Source organism: Canis lupus, chromosome 14, assembly GCF_003254725.2.
Source record: "Canis lupus dingo isolate Sandy chromosome 14, ASM325472v2, whole genome shotgun sequence".
NCBI lineage: Eukaryota > Metazoa > Chordata > Mammalia > Carnivora > Canidae > Canis > Canis lupus.
This window is the reverse complement of record NC_064256.1, coordinates 20670826-20697156: the sequence shown is the minus strand read 5'-3', so window position 1 is coordinate 20697156 and position 26331 is coordinate 20670826. Positions and strand designations below refer to the sequence as shown.

Sequence of the window (26331 nt, the reverse complement as noted above, 5' to 3'; positions counted from 1 at the left end):
TGTGGTTTGAGTATAACCATAATACACACATGAAGAATCAGAAAAAAAAAAAGATAAATACAATAAAACATCCATTTAGCAAGGCGGAGAAAGGAAAATGGTATAAAGCAGTCTCTGGTCCAAGGTACTTTGCATGACATACAGGATAGGGAAGAGCAAGTTATCCTTGACCTGGAGATAATGTGACCTAGCTGTTTGGTTAGTTCTCTGGCAGAATATCCTTGTTCTGTATCTTCCATGGTCCTTACAAGCTGTTGACTATGGAGGAGGAGGTGGCCCCTTCTGCAGGCTACATGTCTCTAGCAGCAATTTTTCATGTTGGAATGGATGTGGGGTGTTTAGGATTACCTTAAGCATTGAATAATCACAGAATGTTGTTTGTCAGATTTGGGGTTTCTCTAGCAAGATAAGTCTCTTCAAACACAATGAGGCATTAACCTACAATTTAGGTAGCATAATTCACATTTTATGAGAGTACACATCATGGTTCAGAAATACTAAGTTCCTTTACCTAAGGCCACCCAGCTGAGTAGTAATAAAGGATGAGTGACATACCCACTATTTGTAACCAACGTTGTTTAGCTCTAAGGCCTAAGCTTCCAAAATGTTTATATGAAAATTATATTCACAATATCTAGCAACTCTAATGGGAAAAATCACCATTCCTCACCTATGCTCTGTGAAACTTACATTCTTTCCCATTCCTCCTCCCAGAGGACAAACAAGTTGAAATATTCTGTTTATCCTGCAGGTGCCGCTATAACTACAGGATGTTTCTAGTTCAGCAGCCTGATCTCAACACTGAAAAGGATCAGAAATTCTAGAAGATGGATTCCAGTCTCCATAAAATTCAATCTAAAGAGCCCCCCCCCCCAAGCCCCCACCATCACATACACACTCATGGATTTAGATTTCCATGACTTCTAGTTAGGACTCTTTACCCCTGAAATTGTATGTATTCATTTTTTAATACATTATATAGTTATAAGTTTCAAAAATTAAAATATATTTAAGAAGTCTTTGGAAAAAAATCTCCCTCCATCCTTGTCTCTTATCTACCAGTTTTCTCCTCATAGCCTTTATTTACTATGGTAATTTATTTTTTGTTTGTTTTTCCAGAGATTGTAATGCATATGCAACTAAATATTAATACAAATTCCTTTCCCGCGACCCTTTTTAATCCCATTTCTAGTCAGCTATTCACATTCTTCTGTTCCTTTTTTTTTTCTACACAACTATACATTATGGAGAGATTTATATTATAAGTTCTTAAAGAAACTTATTCCTTTTAATGGATTTAGAGTTCTCTACTATGTGGATGAAATCAATTCTCCATGAATGATGAACATTTAGGTGGATTCTTGTTTGCGCTTCAGACACTGCTGTACTGAATAACCTTATTCATGCCTCATCTTGAATTTATGGATATATATCTGCCGGACAAACTACACAAAGCATAACTGCTAGGTCAAAGGATACATGTATTTGCAATTAAGCAAATATGTCTAATTTGCATCCCTTAGGGATTGTTAAATTTACACTCTTCCCAGTAAAATAAAATATTTGCCCCCAACTTGACTAACATAGTTTTAGTTTTATTTTTTATCAATAGGTGGAAAATACTATCTTAGTTTTAATTCACATCTTTACTATGAAAGAGGTTGAAAAACTCTTAATATGCAGCATTAGAAATGATTATGGGCAAAAAACAAAACAAAACAAAAAAACAAACAAAAACAAAAGATACCTCAACCTGGCTTTAGAAAAGGGGATAAAAGGAGAGCCTTGGTGGCTCAGCCAGTTAAAAACATCGCCTTCAGCTCAGGTCATGATCCCAGGGTCCTGGGATCCCAGGATCCTGGGATGGAGCCCCACCTTGGGCTCCCTGCTCAGAGAAGAGTTGGCTTCCCTCTGCCACTCCCCCTGCTTATGCACTCTTTCTGTCAAATAAATAAAACCTTAAAAAAAAAAGAAATGAAAAAAGATGTATTGACTTTATAACTGAAAACTCAGGGATAAATTCAGAGCTTCCAGTATGCCTGGATCCAAAGGTTCAAACAATCCTCACCCCTAACATGCCCTACTGCCAACTCTCAGAAAAAAAGAAAAATGAAGAACCAAACAAAAGATTCTCAATGTGTCCTGTAGGTGCCACCATTGCCACAGGATTTTTTTTTTTCAGCTGCGCAACATGCATCTCTTTAAAGCTAAGATTCTAGAAGATGGAAGAAAGCCTGCTCATTCAATTTAGGCTAGCTAATATTCCAGCACCGGCATTCCACATATAACTTAGAATTCCAGAACCCCATTCTGTTGTTGTATCTTTCTTTTTCAAAAATACATGTTGAAAATATTTGTGAAGTGTTTGTATAGTTCCAAAATTGTTTAATACAATAAAATAGGTGGTATATAGTGAAAAAAAAATCCCCCTCTGAATCTATCTTCTAAATATTATGTTCTACTGCCCCATTCTGTGGATAGCTACTCTTCTCAGTTTCTTTTCTGTCTTTCCTGAAATATTCATACACATACAACTATGAAGATACTTCTTTTCTCTCCCTCATTATTAAACTAACATTTTATACAAATACCAGCACTTTAAATTTCTTCTCTTAACATATATTAAAGATATGTCCATATTAGCACAAAAAGAAATTCCTCATTCTTCTATATTGCTTCATATATTCCCCTGTATAGATGTACCTAATTTTTCATTTATTTAGACCTTTATTAAGGGATGTTTAGGTTGATATCCATAGTGTTACAAATAATGCTATAATGAATAAATATTTCATCATTTTTGAAAAAAATTTATTTATTTATTTATGATAGTCACACAGAGAAAGAGAGAGAGAGAGGCAGAGACACAGGCAGAGGGAGAAGCAGGCTCCATGCACCAGGAGCCTGACCTGGGATTTGATCCTAGGTCTCCAGGATCGTGCCCTGTGCCAAAGGCAGGCACCAAACCGCTGCACCACCCAGGGATCCCAATATTTCTTCATTTAACATGCTGTGGAAGTGAAACCGTAGAGCTAAAAGGTAAATGTATTTGCAATACATTTTCAAATGTACCTACCATATGATTGTACCATCTTCACACTTTCACCAACAAAGTATGACAATTCTTATTTTCTCAAAGTTGGTCAATATCAGGAGTTATCAAGATATCAGATATCTGCAAATCTAATAGTTGAAAATTGGCATGTCAGTTCAGTTTTATTTTATTTTCCATATTTTAATTGAGGTTAGCATCTCTTCACTTCTTGAAGATGCCGAGGATTTAGCTGAGATTTTTTTTCACTTGCAAGGGTTAGAAAACCCAACTCATAGTGACTGAAATGAAAATAAATTATTCACATAACTAGACATGAATGTTCTTAGAGTTTTTAGAGTTCGAGATCTCACCCCCCACAGCCTGCTGCGCCCCCTCCTCCTTCATCTCTGTCTTAGGTAAGCTTCTTTCATGTGATGACCATTGGCGGTTTCAGGCTTAAAATTTTACAGCTCCAAGGTTAGCAAAAAACTTCTGAAACAGATCCTCTGTTGATTCAAATTTCAGGATTACATTATTGAGTGTAAAGATTATAGTGTTCTGATAGTCCGGGTCTGAGTCACTTCTCTCTTATTGAGCCAGAGATGGGGTCAGCTTTACTCACACTATGTGAATTGAGGGTTGGGGTTAAGGGGTTAGGTCAGGATTTCCTTGAGGAAAATTAGAGTTGTATAACATTAAGGAAAATGAGCGAATACCACAATGGGTACCCAACATCCATACACTAATCCTTTTCCCATATATATATATCTTAAGAAATGCTCATGTCTACAGAGAACATTAAAAATCACTCATCCCCTTTCTGGAAGGGTGCAACTCAGTCTTTATTACTTCAAATCTGGTATATCTAAGTGATACACTTTCTTGGTCAGATCTAGGCTTGAATCCTCACAATTACAAGAATTTATAGTAAATGCTATATATTTACTATAAATAAATATTATAGCAATTTCTAGCAAATCATAACATTAATCACCCTCAATCAGTACACACACCATTCACTGATAAAGAACAGTGTAATGATAAGAACTCCATTGGAAATGCAGAAAATGGAGAACACAACAGAGGTGACTAGAACATCACCCATACAATATTTTAGAGTTCCTCAGTGATAAAATCTGGGCATTCTGGTTCTTTTCCCTAGGCGATTTTTCTTTGTTTGAAGTGGTCTTGTTGGGTTGTGGTCTTTAGCTGCTCACTTCTTATTTGAATGAGTTTGGGGGCCTGGAATTGCCTTAGAGGTTGAATATCATGGAGTTTTAAAAGAAAACCTTAGTAAGCACCACATTTACAAGGATGGTTGTATTATCTGCATTTTACAAGTGAGTAAACTAAGGCTGGAAAAGGTTAGGGGATCTTTGCCTACTTAGAAAGTTCTGAATGACAGGGAGAGCGTCAGCATCCAGGTATATTTCCTTCCCTAGCACACTGACATCCCAAACTGCTCTCTCTAAAATGGATTTGTTTACAGTTGACATCAGTAATTAGGAAAACTCTAATTTCTAGCCACAGGAAGGAGAAACCCCAGATCACAATCCCTGACCATCTCTGTTAAACTCTCCTGTCCTAAAAGGGGGAAACAAAGTAACAAAAAATTCTCAAGTTGTCCTGTAGGAGCCACCTTCAGCATGGAATATCTCTTTTGAGCATTGTAGTCCTGATCTTTCAGAACTGCCAATAAACCAGAAATTCTAGAAGGTGAGAGAAGCCTTCAATGTAATAGGTCAATGTAATCAATAGTGCTAGGATTTCAACATATGTGCTTAGTTCTATTTTTATTTATTTATTTATTTATTCATGAGAGACACAGAGAGAGAGAGGCAGAGACACAGGCAGAGGGAGAAGCAGGCTCAATGTGGGACTTGATTCCGGGACTCCAGGATCACACCCTGGGCTGAAGACAGGCACCAAACTGCTGAGCCACCCAGAGATCCCCATGTGCTTAGTTCTAATGAATAAGTTAGGACTCTATTATTTTTTTTAAATAAATGTATTGAATTTTTGAATAAATAAACTACTTAAATGACTCCAAATGAAAAGAATAAAGGGATATTCACTAAAAAACATCTCCTTTTCAAACTTGGTTCCCATCTGCTAAATTCCCAAGACTGCTTCCTAAATATTTAATGATTCACTAGTTCCCAGCATGTCCTTCCAGAGATTTACATATATATGAATATATATTCTATCTTATTCTTTTTTTATACAAATGACAGCATAAAATTAATTGGTTCACAAAACATGTATCAGAAATATTACCCATCAAAATTAAAAAAATTTTTTTTACATCTTTATAGTATGCTACCATATGGTTGTGTCATACTTCATTTAACCTCTTGATGGGCATTTAGTTGATTCTTATCTCTAATTGTTACAAACAGTACTGTAATGACTAACCTCATATATATGTCATTTTTCACATGAGTAATTACATTTGTAGAACAAATTTCTAGATATGAGTCTTCTGGGGCAAAAGTCCATACATTTTTAATTTTATTAAATAGTCCCACATTAACCTTCAAAACATTATAATCAACTTACATTTCATCAGAAATGTTTGAGGATGCCTACTTTTTCACAGCGTATCCATCATGATATGGTATTGAATGTTTGGATCTTTTAATCTAATAGATAAAAAAAGTGGCATCTCTTTCCATTTTAATTTGTTTTAGGTAGGACTGAATAACTTTTCATAAGTTTAAGAAATTTTTAATTTTCAACTGAAAGTATTGGAAAACCAAACACTATCAGGCTAAAAGAAAAAAAATAGTGATTTATTGTTTTATAAGGCATGTAGATATTTCCTTTTAGCTTTCAGATTTCTGGGGCCTTGCCTCTATGTAAGGTAAACCTCTGGGAAGCATCTAGGTTTCATCCATCCCCCAGCCCCTGTGCTAAGGGACAATGATGCCTTCTTGATCTTAGGGCTGTTGCTCTTCTTCCCAGATGTTGACTGGTCACCACCAAATGTGTGACTCTGGGGCAAAGAGCTTGCATGGAGATGTGGGAATGAGCTACTTACATGACTCATTTCACTGAGGAGTGGATTCTTCTACCTATTTCTTTGTTTCCCCTCAACCCGTAAAGGAAACTCCTTACAGAATTAATTTATTTAGCCTCAGGCTCTAGTTCAAGATGGTTGTCATAGACACTTGGTCACCCTCAAGAGGGTTTTCTCCCAGAAAAAACAAAGTCTCTTAGACTCCAGTGAATCCTTTTATTGCCTCTGTTCTCTTCCCCAGAATCTGGACTTTATTTCTCCCTTTTTGGTCAACCATTTCCACAATCATCTCTTCCTGCTACCTCCATAGCTTTGCATTTCCGTTCAAAATTACCACAACATGCATTCATCATCATGTGCATGCTGTTGTATTTATTATACAACAGTCATCCTTACTCACTTGCTTTACTTACCTGGCTCCTATATGCACCTGTGTTTGTGACCTATAGTTAATTTTTTGTGTAATTTGAGGAAGCAAAGCACAAGAAAAGCCACTTTCAAATTCCAAGTCCAAATGGAAAGAGGAAAAAACATTCTGGAGTGTAAAACTATGCCTACATTGATGGAAAACTAATTACTTAAAAAGAAAACTGGTGTCCCTCCAAGAAATTCAATTGTTTATTTCTTTTTACTAAATTGGTTTAATTGACCAACTGTTTTGCTTGTAGATGAACACAACTTCAGATCTGTTTTATAAGCTACTTAGAAACCACAGACTAATTGGAAAAGCCAGGGAATCCATGATAAACTAGAAAATATTTCAAAGTATTATATGAGTCTCTTCATAAAGAGTCTTTCTGTAGAAGTTATACATGCTAGTGTGGGGAGAACATGAATCTGGAGCCAGCAAACCTAGATCAAATATAGTCTTAGTTACATTTTTGGCTAGGATGCTTGAAAAATTATTAAACCTCTCTGAGTCCATATATAAAATCATTAAGAATCTACTTTTCACTCAGTAAATATTGAGTCCATCATGATGTAAGTTCCATGACATTCCATGAACATAGTAGGTAGCCAACAAGATTTGTTGTAGTGTTGACTATATCCTAGACTATGTGCTATATCCTTTGTATACAAATGGTGATCGAGACGTACTTGCCTACACTCAGGGAAGTTTAGGGGCTATATGAGGTCAGCCAGAAAAGAAAGCAGGATATTTCAGTACACACAGGGGTCAGTGCAGAAAGAATATATGAATTTGCGGAAAGTAACCATCACTTCTCTATACCTATACAGTGGCTTAGAGGTAGAGAGGAATGGTGAACCATGAATTTGGAGAGGGAAGGTGGGGATATATCATGAAAGATCTGGTGGGTCCAGCAAAGGCATTTGGCTTCCATTCTGAAGCAAAGAAGAACCCCTAAGGAGTATAAGCAAAGAAGTGTCATGACTGAATGTGTCTTTTAAAATGTTCCCTCCAGCTGCTATGTGGAGAAAGGACTGGGAGGGAGCATGATTCCATAGAGAAAGCAGTATAAGCAAGAAATACTGATAGCCTCAACCAGGAAATAGCAATGGAGGTGGAGAAAAGTGAATGTTACTGAGATATACAAAAATGTAGAAACTAACTGTACTGATCAACTAGATGGGACACCAAGGGAATGAGGGGAATTGGGAGGAAGGTGAAATTTCTAGCTCTTAACAACTATACAGATAATAGTGCTATTCACACAGATAATAAACACAGGTTGGGGAACAAGAACTTTGGGGGGAGGGGGCGGGCAGAAATAAGGGAGAAAATTGCATATGATAATCACGCAATGTTAATGGTATATGCACTGGAGCTGTGCAATTGGTTGTTGCATGTATGGGTATGAAGCTCAAGAGTGACATCTAGGAGATATCAGTATGAAATCATCAGTATGTAGATGCTAAGTGAAAAGAGTTGCAGATGAGATTGGTCAGGGTGAACGTGCAAAACAGAAAATAAGAGCTTAGAATCTAATGCAATACTTAAGGCACTGTCTGTGAACCATGGCGACATGCTAGAATCACCAGGGAACTCATAAAGAACAGTGGTGCCAGACCCCTACCACAGACTAATTAAATCAGAATCTCTGGGGCTGGAGCTCAGCATCAGCCTTTTTTCAAAGCTTCCCAAGTGATTCTAATACATAACCATCGCTGAGAACTATGACTTAAAGAATATGTTGAAGCAGGGGAGAATCCGGTTAAAAATCCAGATAATATGGTCTCATAGAAGTTCACAGGACAGAATATTCAGAAGAAAAGGAGTGGTCAAGAGTGTTACAGGCCTTGGGGAGTAGCAAAAATGATCGCTGATGGCTTGAACAGTAAGTATCAGGAGTAAAAAAAGATGGGCAGATTGCTGTAGAATATTAGTTAGGATTCTGATGCTAAAAGCCTTCTAATATCATTGGCTTAAATAAGACAGAAGTATATTTCTTATTCAAGTCCAAGATATCTGGGGATTGCCAGTTCAGTCTGGAATGGCATTCCATTGTTGTAATTCCCCAGAGCCTTCCACCTGGTTCCCATGTCATGTGTGGCTTCCATTCCCAAATTCTTCCCATGATCCAAGCTGGTGGCCAGTGTTTGAATTCTTTCATCCACATTCTACCAGCAAGAAATAAATAAAAAACATACCCTCTCATTTCGGGATAATTTCTTCAAAGATACACATATTGCTTCCCATTCCACCAGTCTGAATCTAGAGACATGGACACACAGAACTGCAAGGGAAGCTGAGAAATAGTCTTTATCTAGGCAGCCCAGTGCCCAGCTAAATATTGGGGTGTTGTTTACATGGAAATGGGGAGGCTGGATTTTGGGGGATTAGCTAATATCTTTATAAAGTGTATTGAAAAAATAAGAAAAATAAAAAGTGGGTTCATAAATGAATGGGAGCAAAACAGAAACAGTATAAGAAAGTCTTTGAAGATTTTTAGCTTTGTAGAGGAAAAGAACATAAGGCATTCACCGCCTGTGGACAAGAGGTTAGGGCAGTTCTGAAAAATGATTTGAATATGTTGATATAGAATGGAAGAGACTAAAACATGCTTAAATGTTATTGAGGAGACCCAACAGAAAGAAAGGGTTTGCAATTAGAGAAGACACAGGGAAATTTGATAAGCCAAGCACCTGAAGAGGTAGGGAGGTACAGGCTTCTGTTTTTGAGCTGAGCTTCTAAAACTTTTTTCATCACTTACCACAACTATCACAGATTTTCTCCATTCTCTTAGAGTCTCCCAGTACACTACCTCTGTCCTAATTCTTAGTAGATAAGCTCAAATCTTACACTGAAAGAAGTATCTGTAAACTGCTTTCTGCCTTCCCTACAGAATAATGGTATCTACACCCAATCTCCCATCCATTCTCTCATCTAGAGTTAACCATGCCAACCTGAGATCTAGGACAGCACCATCAGTATTCCCTGAAAACATGCTAGAAATGCAGACTCAGGCCCCACCCAGACCTACTGAGTCATAATTTACATTTTAACACAATGATGAGAGATGGCTAGAGAAATATAGAGTGGTCAGGCAATGCTGAGGATTTAAATGACAGTGAAGACCACATACCAGTGGTGGAACCAATCTACATGGTTGCATGGGTTTTTCTAACAGTACTCAGCAGTCCAGGTGTAGAGATATTAAAAATGGGTTAATTGTTTTGGGAAATAAATTTGATTCCATTCAGATATTACTTAGCACCATATCTGGCACTTAGTAGATCCAGCAAAAATTTAACTACCACATCTCAAATGCAAACCCTGTAAGATGAGAAATAATATTAATAATTGTTGGGGGCATTATCAGGTGCCCTTTCCCTTACATCCCTTCTTCATTTATGTCAGTCAAGTCAATATTCTTGTTTTCTACCCATGCTCCCTTATCCTTGGAGTTAGAAAGCTTTGCCATGCCTATAAATAATCTGAGGTCCTTATTAAAGACATATTTTACCTACTTCCAGAGAGTCCAGCTCAATAGATTTGGAAGTATAGTCACATATCTATGATTTTTAAAACATTCTAGATGATTCTGATACACTTCGTCCATAGATAATACTGAGAAATACTGCCCTCAATCAGGCATCTTAGCAGTTAGCATACTGATGCCTTTGCTATTCTATTTGGTACACCAGAAATTCCTCTTTTCCTCCACTGCCAACTTGAAATCTCAGTTTAATATTAATATCTTCCAAGAATCTTTAGTTACCAATTTTGCCCCATAATTAAGGTACTTCTTCAGCATTTTGATAAAGATGCCTACATGATATATGCATGCAGGTATCCTGGGCTTGCTCATTCTGTCCCATGACATTACATTCCCCAGTCTCCCACCGCCACATTAGACTGCATTCTCTCTTAAGTGTAGGTAGCGGTCTTGTCTGTGACCAGAGCACAATTTGACACTGGAAGGAGCCCAGGAATTGTGTGCTAGATGAATAGATTGGTGAACAAATATAACAACGTACGGAGAATCAAGAAACAGAAAAATTGATGGGGATACTGAAAGCAAGCAATGTATTGGAAAATAAAGATGTGAGAAACAGAATAAAGTAAAGGAAAAAAACCAGGTTTAGCGAAAGAGAATCATTAGAACTTGGAAGACAATGTGGGTGATTTAATCACAAATAGTTTTAAGAAACATGAGAAAAGGAGTCTGCAGGCAACTTGAAATAGACTCTTAAGTACCTGACAAACCTGAGAAAAATAGGTAGCGAGAAAATCAATGCATTGAAACCCAACAAAGCTTCAATGTACCATCCCTTTTCAATCACTTGGAAGGAAAATGATGTGTTTAGTACATCCTCCTTCTTCATGTTTGGACCTTTAAATAGGGTATTTGGATTCATAGACTGTAGCCAGCTCAGATGGTCTCTCCTTCCAGCACACTGCTGTACTTTTTAAATGACACCAGCCTCCCCAGCAAGATTGATTGTAAACTTGAAAAGGTTATATGTGATGTAATGAATAACACATGCTACTCCCTCAAGCGCATCTCTGAAATGGCACACACTCAGGATCCTGTATCATGGTTTAGAAAAGATTGGGAAGAGATCCTGCAGGCAAGCCGAAAGAAAACTTCCTATTATACTTGCTTAATACACTGCTCTATCTTGAATTCATTCACTCATTGAATGCACAGTAATTAAAAACTGGCTATTTTTGGAGTTCCATAAACGTTTGTGAATGAATGGGTGGAGGAAGGGATATTCTGTGCCAGTCACAACGCAAGGTGCAAGGATGGCAATAAGATAAACATGAGACCTAATCTTAAGAGAGATTGCAATCTAGTAAGGGAAACAGGACACAAATAATCCTTTTCTAAAACAAATGTGATGGGCTGTCACAGCATTATACATTTTACTATGAGAATACAGACTATGGAGAAGAAGGGATTATTTCTAACCATAGTGCTAGAGAAGAACTTTTGTAAGAAGTTATAGTAGACTGAAACTTGAAGAATCCAGGTGTGCAAATTTTTTGGATGGCAAAGAGATTAATTTGCCTCCACAAGATGTGGAGTTTATAAAGGATGACACTGGGTAACAATATTGGAAAAGTCCATTGAGAGGTTTTTTTGGTTTTTGTTTAAAGTTTAGATCCTTTAACTTAGCATAGGATAGTGAACTGCTAAGATTTATAGAATGCTTACTATGGACCAGACCCAATGCCATTCCATAAAGTATCCCAATTAAGGTTCACAATCACCTCATATGTAGGTTCATGTGGTCCTTCTCATCAAAATATAATTGGTTCTGTGGACACTTGGGTGGCTCAGCGGTTTTGAGTGTCTGACTTTGGCTCAGGGCGTGATCCTGGTTCAGGGATTGAGTCCCACATTGGGCTCCCTGTGAGGAGCCTGCTTCTCCCTCTGCCTATGTCTCTGCTCTCTCTGTGTGTGTCTCTCATGAATAAATAAATAAAATATTTTTAAAAACATAATTGGTGCTGGAAAAGACCAGTTAAAAGATGCCTCTGGAAATGGAAACCATCATTTCATGATAAATTGTTGGAGGAAAATGTGTGAACAGGACATCATCTTTAGCAGTACCTGGGTGGCTTACTCCGTTAAGTGTCTACCTTCAGCTCAAGTCATCATTCCAGCATTCTGGGATCCAGCCCCAAGTTGGGCTCCTAGCTTAGCAGGAAGCCTACTTCTCTCTCCCGCTGCCCCTCCCTCCCACTCATGCTCTCCCTCTCTCTTTCTCTCAAATAAGTAAATAAATAAATCTAAAAAAAAAATAAAAAGAACATTATTGGGATGCCTGGGTGTCTCAGTGGTTGAGCATCTGCCTTTGGCTCAGGGCATGATCCTGGGGTCCTTGGATGGAGTCCCACATCGGGGTCCCTGCTGGGGGCCTGCTTCTCTCTCTGCCTTTGTCTCTGCCTCTCTCTCTGTGTCTCTCATGAATAAATAAATACAATCTTTTAAAAAAAGAACATTATCTTTAAAAATTAACAATACAACATATATTTATCTTTCATCAACAGCACATATATAATTCCAAGTTTGCACTAATTCTTAAAAACTAACAAAGAATAATTCAAATGGGCTTTTTTTTTTTTTTTAAGAAGAGTGTATTTTTTTCCAGGAAAATGACATGATTATATAATGCAATATTCTTCACTTCACATTTATATTTTCAACATGATCATAAGAGTGTTGGTTTTGTTTTTTTTTTGTTTTTTTTTTTAATTTTTTTATTTATTTATGATAGTCACATAGAGAGAGAGAGAGAGGCAGAGACACAGGCAGAGGGAGAAGCAGGCTCCATGCACCAGGAGCCCGACGTAGGACTCCATCCCGGGTCTCCAGGATCGCGCCCTGGGCCAAAGGCAGGCGCCAAACCGCTGCGCCACCCAGGGATCCCAGAGTGTTGGTTTTGTAAAATTATTTGAATTCTTCATGAATTTCCTCAGAGCTTTGATATAAAAATTATTCTCCTTTGAGATGCCTATTGTGTCATTGTTCTGGCTAATTTTCTTTTCATGAAGTACTAAGTGTTTAATTCTGCCAAATATTTATCTATGGCTTTGTGTGTAAGTCAAATAGTTTTCCACTTTTGTTGACTTCATGACATCCTGCATCATTTGCACTGTTCTCTTTCTCATTTTCCAAGCATTTGTACTATATTCCTAAAGGTCATTACCATTATCTGAAAATGAGGACAGTTCTGGGCACTCAGTGAGAGCCTGACCAACAAAGTCATTGACAGGCAAAAGCCAAGGCACCTGAGGGGGAAGGGATCGATTAAAGAGATCAATTTTTTTTTTTTAAGATTTCATTTATTTATGAGAGAAAGAGAGAAAAAGAAAGAGAGAAAGAGGAAAGAGACAAGCAAACTCCCTGCATAGCTGGGAGCCTGATTTGTGGCTCCATCCCATGATCCCCGAGATCATGCATGACCTGAGCCAAAATCAAGAGTCAGATGCTCAACTCAGCCACCCAGACACCCCAAAGAGGTCAATTCTTTAATCAATAGTTTCATATTATGACGTTTTATTTTGCTACAAAAGCTTGAATAATAAATATTGAGATGATGAGAGCTCCCTGTATGTTATGATTCCTATTTTACAGATGAGAGAACTGAGGCCCACAGAAGTCAAATAATATGCCAATGGACCATACAACTATTAAGTGATAGAACTAGTATTTGAAGGCTTTTAATCACTGAGGTGTTTAATCAACTAAGCAATGTAGGGATGTTTTCAGTTGTTGATTGGGGGTAAGTCACCATCACAAATTTACAAAACATGGAGAAAGTTCATAATTCCCCTACTGCTTGCTAACTTGTAAGTATTCTTTTCCCTAACTTCTAAAAGTATGAAGACTTAATTTTCACCCTTTCTCCCCTAATATGTGTAATTAATGCGTCTAAAGACTGTCAGCTCAACCCACAAATCTTGATATAACAATCTTTTCATTGTCCCATAAATTATTTAAAAGTATGCTTTTAAGTTCCTAAACAGAGAAGGATGACTATGTTTTGGCTATTCATTTTTCATTTTATTGCACTGAGATTTGGGAATATTATCTACATGACATAGAATCTAAGCCAACCACTCACTATTAAGACTTACTTTGGAAGCATTATGTGGTCAGTTTTTGTAAATGATGTACATGTGTTAAAAAGAATGAATGTAGGTATAGGATTCTACATATTAGATCAAACTTGTTAATTTTTCTGAAACGTCTAAATCTTTACAATTTTTCATTTGCTTAATCTATTAATTACAGAAAGAACTACATTAACGTCTTACAATGTGATTATGGACTTGTTGATTTTTCATTGTAATTTTGCCAATTGTTTTTATTATTTAAAGTTTATTATTTTTAAGTTTAGAACTTTGTATCTTCTTGGTGATTTTGTTCCTTCTCAGTATACAGTATGCTTTTTCCCTAATATATATATATATATTTAAAATGTATTTAAAGACTATTTTGTCAGATATGTTAGAACAGCTTTCTTTTTATTAGTGTTTTCCTGGAATAATTTTTCCATCCTTAGTTTCAGCTTTTCCATGTCATATTTTAAGTGTATTTATTGTAAGCAATGGATAGAATTCATTTTTAAAAAATTCATTCTGTCTCTTAGCTGACAAATTTATTTACATTTATTATGACTATGGATATATAGATAGATAGATTTTTGTTACCTTTAACATTCTATTTAACTCCCTTTTTGTTTCTTTTACTCATTTTCAGTGTTCTATTTAATTGATAGTTTATTTTATCCATCACAGTCCCTTATTTAAAAGTTATATATTCTATTTTGCTTCCTTTAGTGGTATTTTTAAACTTTAAACATGAATTCTTGATATTACAATATCTAAATTCAGCCAATATTTTACTCTTGGAATACTCCAAACTTGAATTTTTGACATTCTATTATTTTCTAGTATTTTTGTTTCTCTATCTTCAAATTTGTTTTTACTGTCATTGCAAATGCTTTGATATATCCACATATTTATGAATGTGGTTGCTCACCAATGTTTCTTTTGTCCATTCTTTCTTCATGAATTCAATTTCCTTCTTTATGAAGCATATCATTTGTAATTCTTTTTAGCAGGATTTTTTATCCCGTTTGGGGGTGGTAATTTATTATCTCCAGTTTGGGGTTATTTTTGCTCACTCTCACTCACTATGAATGCCTTCCTTATGTACTGTGTAATTTTTTTTTATCATTAATTCTCTTTTTTAGCATGACTTTTTTCTCTATGAGAACCCCATATGGATTTCATTGTGAGAGTGTCCCTTCTAAAGTGCTAGATTCTTGGCATTAAGTTAGAGTACTTTTGCCTTAGGGTCAATTTTTATATAAATTCTTCAATCTGGGGTTGATAGTTTAATCTATTAGGGTAGGCTAAATTTGGACTCTGTATCTATTTGAGGCACAAGTCTATAGTATTAAATTAACAGATCTTTTTAAATTATCAAGTTTTTTGGTTTGATTTCTCAATGCAGAACCCAGGCAGAAATATATGCATAAATGTATCTATTATCTCTCTTTTCTAAGAAACAAATTTCTTTAATAGTCCACCCTTTAACTGAGGTACAGCACTTTTAGGGCATCTGCTTTGTGTGGGAAACAGTTCCAGCTTTCTTCCTCATTTGTACCCTGTATTAGTCAGCTTGGGCTGCCATAACAAAATGCCCTCAACTGGGTGGCCCACATAATATAAATTTATTGTCTCACAGTTAGGGAGTCTGGAAGTCTGAGAGCAGGGTGCTGGCAGAGTGGGGCTCTGGTGATGACTTCCCTGGCTTGCAGATGGCTACATTCTCACTGTGTCCTCCCATGGCCAAGACAGAAAGAAAGCTCTCTGATGTCTCTTTATGAAAGGGCATTAATCCCATCAGACCAAGGCCCCACCCTCATGACCTCACCTAATCATAAATATCTTTGAAGGCCCCTACTTCAAATATCACCATAATGGAGGGTAGGGCTTTAGCATGTGAATGAGGGGAGGAGAACAACATTTAGTCCCTAACAGTCTTTGTCTTCCATCCATCTTGGACATCCGAACTAGGCTTCTAGTTTATCAAGAGCAAGCCCTGATCCTCACCCATACTCTGTTGCTGCAACAGTTTCTACCCTTAGTCCACTACTATCCTGTTCCCACCATTATTTCTGGAACCTAGGGACTTCATTTGCTTTCTTTGAATCAACTATCTAGGATATTTAGGGTTTTTCAAGTCTCCTAGTATTACCTTATTACCAGAACTGGAAGTCTCTCACATCTGGTCTTTATCTATCATTTGCGTGACCTAAACAAGTCTTCTGAATTTCCATTCCTTTCCTATTAAAAAAAGGATGATGCACGCAAGTATAATTTTCATTCATCTCACACAGTAATTCTGAGAAAGAGCAATTAGAGATAGCAATATGTTGCAAATTAAAAATGTTAAATATAGCAAAAGCAAATAGAGATTCTCTAATAATGCATTTTAATTATAATGCATTGATAGAACACATTTTATCTGAGGATATTAAAGTGTATTATAACTACATTATAATTCCTTGAAGAGACTATGAATGTTTCCACCCCAGCAACCGTAGAACAATAAAAGATCATTTGAGATTTGATTGTAAATTAAGTATTATTGACTCCCTTTTTAAAGATTATAAGTACAATTTCTAGAATGTTATACTATTGGTGCAGAGAAGGGCATTTTTCTCAGGATGTGAGTTGAATAATTACAGTAGTTTATTTCAAAGATGCACCCTACAGGGTAAGTAGTTCTGAGAAAAGTGAGAAGGAATTAAATATACAAACAATCTTGGCTGGAGGCAGTATAAACATTGGGAATTGGGGGCCCTGGGGGACCTTTAGCATCTTGCTATATCCCAATGGCTCTGGGGCAGATCATATTCTCCCAGTGCCTTTCTTTTTCCCTCTAAAAAGAGAGGAAAAAAAACCAAGATCATTGAAAAGATTATTTACTATCAACCATGAGGTCAAACCTAGCCAAGAAGGTGAATGAGAAACTGAGTGGACCTTCTTCATAATTGACAAAAGGCAGAGTCTGGAGGCTTCGATCCATAGTAAGATTAATCTTTCAAGGAACAGGGCTAAACATCATGAAATCAAACTGGCTTCCACGGTGTCCTCCAGAACAGAAATTAGATCAAAGCCATACCTCCCTGGGTGGCACAGCGGTTTGGCGCCTGCCTTTGGCCCAGGACGTGATCCTGGAGACCTGGGATCGAATCCCACGTCAGGCTCCCGGTGCATGGAGCCTGCTTCTCCCTCTGCCTGTGTCTCTGCCTCTCTCTCTCTCTGTGTGTGACTATCATAAATAAATTAAAAAAAAAATTTTTAAAGCCATACCTCCCTTCAGGAATAGTTAAGACTTGTCATTAATGAGGAATTTACAAAACAATGTGGGAAAGGAGGCGATACTGGATGTGAAGGCCTGCTTATCAGAGCCCACAGTCACGCTTCCCGCTGGTACTTGAGGGATGGGTCTTCACTGCAAATACTGAGGGGTGACATTTAGCTAACTACAAGGCCATATTGGTTGCTAAACTATAGAAATACTTCTTCACCGGTTGGTAAAAAGCAGTGCTCCCGAGTGTCCAAAGCACCCTGGCTACTTAGCTTCTCTCGAGTTTCCCTGTACCTTCCAAGACACAGCTCTTCAAAATCAAGATGAAATCCTGGCACAGCACTGCAGAGCCTGTTCTGATAAGACAGTGTGATACCGCTGAGGAAGTGGTTTGCATGTTGTTCCGGCCCAAGTTCGCAGCTTTGAATCAAATCAGAGCTTCCACATTCCAACTTTTAGCTTTCAATGCATGTAGCATAACAATCTGATTTTGTGGGGGCTCCAGACTTTGGCTTGAAAGGCCTCTTTTTGACTTTTTCTTTTCCTGATCATCATTTTTGCAATATCTAAATATTAGTAGATCCTAGAGTTTTAGATTTCACACATGGAATGCATAAACTCTTAAATATTTTGCTGGCTGATATAATCCCTATCAATTTTTTATCTGGCCAAGTAAAGAACATTACTTTTTAAAAAATCATCTTCCGTCACCGTATTCCACAAAGAAAGGGCAGAAGGACACAAATTCAGAATGAAATTCCTAAAGAACTCATGAAAGACTCCTGTTGTCTCTGTCTCTCATTCTACCACAGACTGGTGAGAATTTAACCATGGACTGGCAGTGATCAGCGGTATTTGCAAACCTGTACTGTACTCCAATTACTCATCAATTTCCGAGCTTAGCCCTAGTGAAGCTCCCCAATTCAACTGTTTCATTTGCTCATATTTTGGTACTACAACCCATGGGCGGCACCCTGACTTTAAAGGATAAAATGAAGACAGTCTTAGTACTGGTAATGTCCTGTCACTTCTTCCCACACTGCTAGAGATGAACAGATGCTCTACAATTCTAACATTCATGTCTGGTTCTCTGTCCTGAGGCTGGCCTGCATCCAATATTTTGTAGCCTATCCTTTTCTCCTTTCTATGCAACATATTGGCATTGTGCACTTATTTACGTGTGTGTTATACAATAATATTGGAGTCTTCTGGTAACATGAATTGCTCAATAACAATCTGCAAATAGGTAGGTAGGCCCAATACCAGGCAAGCTAGTCAAAGCCTTTGCTATAGATAATATTTCACTGGCTTTAAATAAAAAGTACCTGTAAGGAAGGACCTTTCATCTCTGTACATTATAGAATGAACGTTTCTAATGCATATTATATAACTACAGAAAAAAGATTTTATCTGACACTTGATAATTTTACCAAACTTATGAGGAGGAAAGAAAAGGCTTTAGTAGCAAAACAGAAAGGCATAATTGATTACACTATTAAGAAGCTGTTACAACATGAAACAAACATCATAAGATCGTAAGAAGACTCAGCTAATAATGTATTTCTGACATCAATAAAATTAGTTGTTTTTCATCTGGGTTGTGAAATTTCTGATTTGTTTTAGCCTCACGTATTATTCTATTATGGCGTGATGATTCTCATTATGCTTCCCTAAGCCCTATCAACAGATAGAGTCTAGACTCTAATTATCTCTATATTTAGTCAAAATAGTCAGGCTTCATCTGTTTCCAGAACAGTTAATGTATTTGGCTCATTACTCCGAAAACACTGAGTACAATTTAGCTCACTAAAAATGCGTTCTGCATTAGCTTATGTAAGGAGCATAAAGGTCCACTGTGTGATGAGTTTATTCTTTTCCTGTGGCAGTGAGTCAGGAAATAATAGCTATTATTTTTGATCACTTACCATGTACAGACACCGTGGACACCTTTCATATGCATTATTCACTTAGTTCTCACAACAACAAATTATTATTCTGGTTGTACCTATTTAGAAGCTTACTTAAAGTCATGTACCTAGGAAGTGGTAGATGCAAGATGATCTGATTTTAAAGCCTGAATCTTAACCACTATGCTAGATGAAGTACTTGATTCCAAAGACTCAAACTTTATGCCTCATGTTCACACAGATCACATACAATTATGTCCTCAAAGAGATAAAATGTAGGACTTCAACTCTGACATGACATTACTTTGAACATGAGGATAGCATTAAAAAAATTATTAAAAATAATTCCCTAAATTATTCTTTAGGGAATAATTTATGTGAGATTCTTTTTTTTGCAATAAAAAAAGTTATTCCCCTGTTCGAAATCCTTGAATAAATTGCCATTGCTCTTCATTAAGTATTGCAAAATGTCTGAATTCCTGGACACATGGACTGTCCTCCATTCTAAGCTCCTTTACTATTTCTTTGGTTTAACTGCTTCAGCCTTCCACAGTTCCTCCAGTTTTCCATGTAGCATTCTCCCATCTTCTTCCCTCCAACTCAGATATTCTCTTTTCTCCTACTCATACATCAAGTTTGGTTAAATGTCATTTAAGAGGACTTTCTTGACTTTCTAATCTAAATCAAGTGCCCCTGTACTGTGTTTCCGAAAGATGCTTTGTAGCCATTATCATAGGTTATAAATATATACTTAACTATATACTTGATATCTTCTCTTACTAAAATGCCAGATTCAGCAATATCAGAAATTGTATTAGTCTTGCTCACCACTTGACACTCCTGAATCTCCTGTCCACAAGACTTATCACTAGGAATTACTGAATGATTGAATGAATGAATGAATGAATGGTGATAGATTTTATGCAGTTCTATTGTATTTTCAAGCAGAAGCCAGCTAAGGTTAGTCTGTATCCACGAAACTGAGCAAAGCTGTATGATCATATGGGCTTTTGAGTCTATGTTTCTGGCTCTGGCAGTAGATTGAACATTTTAGTTTATTCCTGAGCCATATCCCTAAAACTGCTATTCAAGAAAATAAAAATAAGTGTAGGACTAACTATTCTCTAGAAGTTGACTATATAATCTTAGAGCATGATGGAAGAAGGGAGACTCTTCCTTATATTTTTGGACCTATAAATCAGAAATGTCACATTTCTTTAATACTAACCACAGTGGTTAAAGAAAGTACACAAAAAGTCTGTTCTTAAGATGGTGGTGATAAATATATATATATATATATATATGTTTTTAAATTTTTAGACACATTTCTTCTTTGTCATTCAAATAGCCTAAACAAAGCATGTATAAGTAGGATTAAATAATTATATATGGGATTATAGGACCAACAGTATTTTTAGAAAATCTGATAGAAACAACAAGGCACTGGTGGCTTTGAGACCATTAATTCTTAATACCGAGGTCTATAAATTTTGTACCTTCTCTATGCCCAATACACATAATTTTATGGGAATAAGTGGGCTGAAAGGGGGCACACAGGAAGGGAGAAATGTACTGTTGAAAATCTATTTCATATTGAATACTCTTCCAAGAGAAATTAGCTTTTTTTTTTCATTACAAAGATAATTCACACTCATTATACAAGTTTTGAAAACACTTAAAAATATAAACAGATCATTCAAATCCCAACAATTTCCAGAAAATCTTAGGTAACATATGGTGTATTTCTGTTCAGTCTTTTAGCTGGGTATCTTTTTAACATAGTTGCAATAAATTTGTATCATACAAGATTGATTATAGTTTTTAAAGTTTATCTTTTATGATTTATAAAAGGAAATATGCATGCAATTATAAAATATTCTGAAAGAATAGATAAAATACAGAAAAAAGTGAATATTACCCCATATGTCACACTACCCACAGATAACTACTAATACTATTTTGACGTATGTCTTTGCAATCATTTTTTTAGAATATTTCTTTAGTTGTTATATCATATTTTATATGTTGATTTTATAGCAGAGTTAACACAGGGATATTCACAGATCCTAGAACGTTGCAACATAATTTCTGAGGGCAAATATTCACTGCCTGTCTCATTTTACCTTAGTCTACCCACACAGTTCAATAGAATGAAGCACTCCATAGCACCAGGTATTTTATTTCAAAACTCCCGTTGTTGATTTTCATGAGTGGGCCAATACATAAGATTAGGTTGTCAAATCAGACTCACCTGAAGAGTACTTAACACAGTAACAAGATTAGTAATTTCAAGAGATGGGCAATCAAGAGGCAAAGACAAAGCAGGCAGAGGTCTGGGATGTCAAAGGCTGATGGGTCCTTTCTCCCCACACCAGATATGTATTCTTTGGCCCAGAATAATGGGTTAGGTTTCAGCTAAGGTTTTGCTGGATCATCTCACAAGGCAGGAGGAGTGCTTAAGTTATGAAATATCTCCATTTGATACTCCAAACACTTAAATAATTTATGTGAGATTCTTTAGGGAACTATGCATTTTAGATCTATAGATTCTGGGTTTACTACTAAGTAATCCTTAGCAAGGAAATCCTGCTAAAGCATTCTATAGATAAGAACCCTTTCTTTGGGTAAATATTATTATTCTATTTACCTGGAGTTCCAGTTGACAAGGAGGTTAAATTGGATTCATCTGCCTACTTATTTCTTTCTGGCCAAGTTTGTCCCAACACTTTAAAAGAAAGTGAATGGATCTCAGACAGGATTTTAAGCATTTTCATTCTCAATGAGCAGTAAGAATAGAGTAAAAAAAAAGTTCATGCCATTTAATTCTTCATTCTCCTACACCTAATTCCTGCACAGAAGTAATTTACAGTGAATGCATAGTCAGTGGTTCTGTTTCTCTGGTCTCTTTCTTCCCCACCTTTCTTTTGGAAAAATTCCTAGCCATTTTATCCCCAGATATTGCCTCTAATCTGTTCTTTCTTTCCGATCCCAATTGAACTCCAATAAAAAGTATTTAAGAAACTCATAGAAGATTAACTAGGAGGAAACCTAGGTGATCTTAGGTATGGCCATACCTTTTCAGATACAATACTAAAGACACAACCCATGAAAAAAGAATAAGTTGGACTTCATTAAAATTAAAAACTTGTGCTCTGTGAAAGACACTGCTAAGACAATGAAAACACAAGCTACAGACTTAGAGGAAATATTTGCAAAAATCATAAAGGACTGTTATTTAATGTATATAAAGAACTCTTAAAGCTCAGCAATAAGAAAATTAACAATCCATTTTAAAAATGGGCAATAGACTTGAACAGACATTTCACCAAAGAAAATACTAAGGTGGCAAATAAGCACATGGAAAGATGCTCCACATCATATACCTTGAGAGAATTATAAATTAAAACAACAGTATGATACTGCTACACATTTATTAGAATGGCCAAAATCCAAAACACTAAAAACACAAAATGCTGGCTGGATGCGGAGCAACATTGTTGGTGGGAATGCAAAATGGTACAGATGCTTTTTGGAAGGGTTTGTAGTTTCTTACAAAAGCAAACATTCTCTTACCATACAATCCAGCAATTGTCTGCCTTGGTATTTACCAATAGTTGAAAGCTTATGTCCACACAAAAATTTGCACACAGATGTTTATAGTAGCTTTATTCATAATTGTCAAAACTTGAAAGCAATCAAGATGTCCTTTGGTAAGTGAATGAATAAACTGGTACATGTCAATAATGGAATATTATTGAACATTAAAAAGAAATAAGCTATTATGCCATAAAAAAACATGGAAGAATCTTAAATGCATATTACTAAGTCAAAGAAGCCAATCTGAAAAAGCTACATACTGTGGGATGACAACTATATGACATTCTGAAGAAGACGAAACTATGGAGACAGTAAAAGAGTCAGTGGTTTCCAGGAGTTAAGGGAGAGGAAAAAGTAAAAAGGTATAGTACAGGGGATTTTTAAGCCACTGAAACTACTCTGTATGATATTATAATAATGTTAGATACATGCCTATTATACATTTGACAAATGTGCAACACCAAAAGTGATCCCTCATGTGAAACTATGGGCTTTGGGTCATAATGATGTGTCAGTGTGGGTTTATCAGTCCTAATAATTGAACGAGTATGGTGTGGGATTTTGACAGTGGAGGAGGCTGTGTATAGGAAATGGGCAGAAATATGTGGGAAATCTCTATACCTTCCACCAATTTTGCTCTGAGCTTAACACTGCTCGAAAAATAAAGTCCATTTTTAAAAAGTATGCTAAATTTTCTCACTCTAACTTTCATGACAATTAACTTCTTTTTTATATTTTATATCTTTTTTCTTCTCTGTATTCAATTCTGGAAATCTCTTCTAACCTATATTCCCATTATTAATTTTCTTTTCAGCTATGCCTAATCTACATTTAAATCTGTCTTTGGAGTTAAAAAATTTTTAAGTTAATAGACTTTATTTTTTAGAGAAGTTTTAGGTTTACAGAAAAATTGAGTGGAGTGCAGAGTTCTCATATACCTCTTCCTCCCCTTCACACAGTTTCCCCATTATTAACATTTCGCATTAGTGTGGTACCTTTGTTACAATTGAGGAACCAATACATTATTATTAACTGAAGTCCATAGTTAAAACATTATTATTAACTAAAGTCCACAGTTCATATGGATTCACTCTTTGTGTCTTGCAGTTTTCTGAGTTTTGACAACTGCATTATGTCATGTATCATCATTACAGTAATGTACAGACTCGTTCTACTGCCCCCCAAAATCCCCTATGCTCCACCTATTCATCCCTCCTTCTCCTCCCTCCATACCTGAGCCCCTGGAAAACACTGATCTTTTTACATATCTATAGTTTTGCCTTTTCCAAAATATCATATTTCAGACTGGCTTCCTTCACTTTGAGATATGCAAGGAACATTCTTACAGGTCTTTTCATGGCTTGATAGCTCATTTCTTTTTAACACTGACTAATATTCCATCATGTGGAAATATCATAGTTTATCTCATGACCTACCAAGGGAAACCTTGGTTGTTTCCAAGTTTTGGTAAGTATAAATAAGCTGCTGTGAACATTTGCATGCAGGTTTTGTGCGGACATAAGTTTTCAATCCATTTAGGTAAATATTTAGGAGTGCAGTTGCTGGATTGTATGGTAAGACGATGTGTAGCTTTCTAAGAAACTGTTAAAACCCTCTTCCAAAATGGCTGTCTCAATTAGCATTCCCACAAATAGTAAATGAGATTTCCTGTTGCTCCACATACTGGCCAGCCAGTATTTAGTATTATTAATGTTTTGGATTTCAGCCTAGAATTCTAATAGGTGTGTGGTGGTATCTCGTTTTTTTTCGTTTTCAATTCCCTAATAATAGAGGATGTTGAGCATCTTTTCATACATTAATTTATTGTCTGCATGTCTTCTTTGGTGAGGTTTCTGTGAAGATCTTTTGCCCACTTTTTAATTCTGCTGTTCCTTTCCCATTGTTGAGTTTTAAGAGTTGGTCCATTTAGTTTTAATGCTACTATTATAATTTCTGAAAGTTATATGTGGCTCTTTTAAAAATCTGCTATACTAATTTTTATAGTTTCCTATTCCCTGAGGGTATTTGTAGGTTTTTCCTTTATTTACTTAAACTTACAAAATTGTTATATAATATTTCTTTGTAATTCTCGTCCTTGTCTTATGGCTCTGTTTCTGCTTTTACTTTTTCTCATTCTTAGTACCTTGTTCGCGTATATGCTTTGTGATTTTAGATTGTGGGCTGCATATTGTCCTTGAAATATTATTTTATTTTTTTTCCTTGAAATATTATTTGTGGAGAATCTTTGAGGCCTTGGTCTAAAACCAATTTAAACTAATACTAAGCTAAATTCACAATTTGATATTTTTTGAAGTACTTGGATGATGTGAATGCAGACTGCAAATCTTCACAAGGGCCAGCTGGTAAATATAGCTTTGAAGGGCAAAAGGCAATACATCCGTTGTCATGTAAACCCTTCCTGATCTTCCTCCAGGCTTTCTTTTCACGTTCATCGCCCACTCCACATGCATATCAGGGCAACTCAACAATTTGTGAATCTCTGGAACACACTTTATATTTTTCTACTTCTATATTCTTGTATATTGTGTTCTGGAATAGTCTTTTTACTCTTTCTCCCGTAGTCTAATCATGTTGGGTCAAATTCTAAATGTCACTGCTTCTAAAACAACTTTCCTCTTTACGTTATCTTTCTTTTGTCACTAATACTCGCAGCATCTCTTATTTATCAGACCAAATAGCATGAGACTGAAGTTTTTATAGGTCAAAAGTGGTTGTTTGTTGGCAATTTCATAGAATCAACCTAAAACTGAGTTCAACACTTTGTATAAAATCAACACATGCCTAATAGTCGCTTAAATAAAATTTATTTTTACAAAAATAAATGCAATATGGTCTAACAATGGAAGAAGATAAGTCTAGTTTACTAATTTTGGAGTAAGGAACATAAAAATTTATTCTTCTAAATGTATGAAGAATTATGTGATATATATGTATATATATATACACACACACACATAATTTTCATATATACATATGAAATTGCTCAAGGAAATCAGAATCATTATGGCTAGAATTCAAAAAAGAATAAGGACAGTGAAACAGAATAACCAATGTTTGCAGATCAAATTCACTTCATAAAGCTGGACAGAAACTGGTAACCTACATATACCCAAATGTACTTTGAACTAATTGAAGCCAGGGACTCTTTAAGAACAAAGTGTTATTATGGCAAAAAGACTATTGAAACATCATATGGTAATTGAAAAATAAAGTCAGGAATTGCAATTTAACTTAAAGGAAATTCTTTAAGAGCTCTCTTGGTATTTCACTTCTTGTTGCTAAAAATCTCCTTTTAGGGATCCCTGGGTGGCTCAGCGGTTTAAGGCCTGCCTTCAGCCCAGGGCGTGATCCTGGAGTCCTGGGATCAAGTCCCATGTCGGGTTCCCTGCATGGAGCTTGCTTCTCCCTCTGCCTGTGTCTCAGCTTCTCTCTCTGTGTGTCTCATGAATG

The 26331-nt window shown here is 36.2% G+C and overlaps 1 protein-coding gene and 1 long non-coding RNA gene across 3 annotated transcripts in view; one reads left to right on the top strand and one right to left on the bottom strand.

Moving 5' to 3' along the window:
• LOC112674886 (uncharacterized) overlaps positions 1-2570 on the top strand; it is a 56267-nt gene extending 53697 nt beyond the window's left edge. The window contains exon 4 of the long non-coding RNA XR_003145644.3: positions 752-2570. This is a non-coding gene — a long non-coding RNA (uncharacterized LOC112674886). The remainder of the gene's footprint in view (positions 1-751) is intronic.
• Positions 1-26331, bottom strand: part of DYNC1I1 (dynein cytoplasmic 1 intermediate chain 1) — a 440266-nt gene that overhangs the window by 365221 nt on the left and 48714 nt on the right. The window lies entirely within an intron of this gene.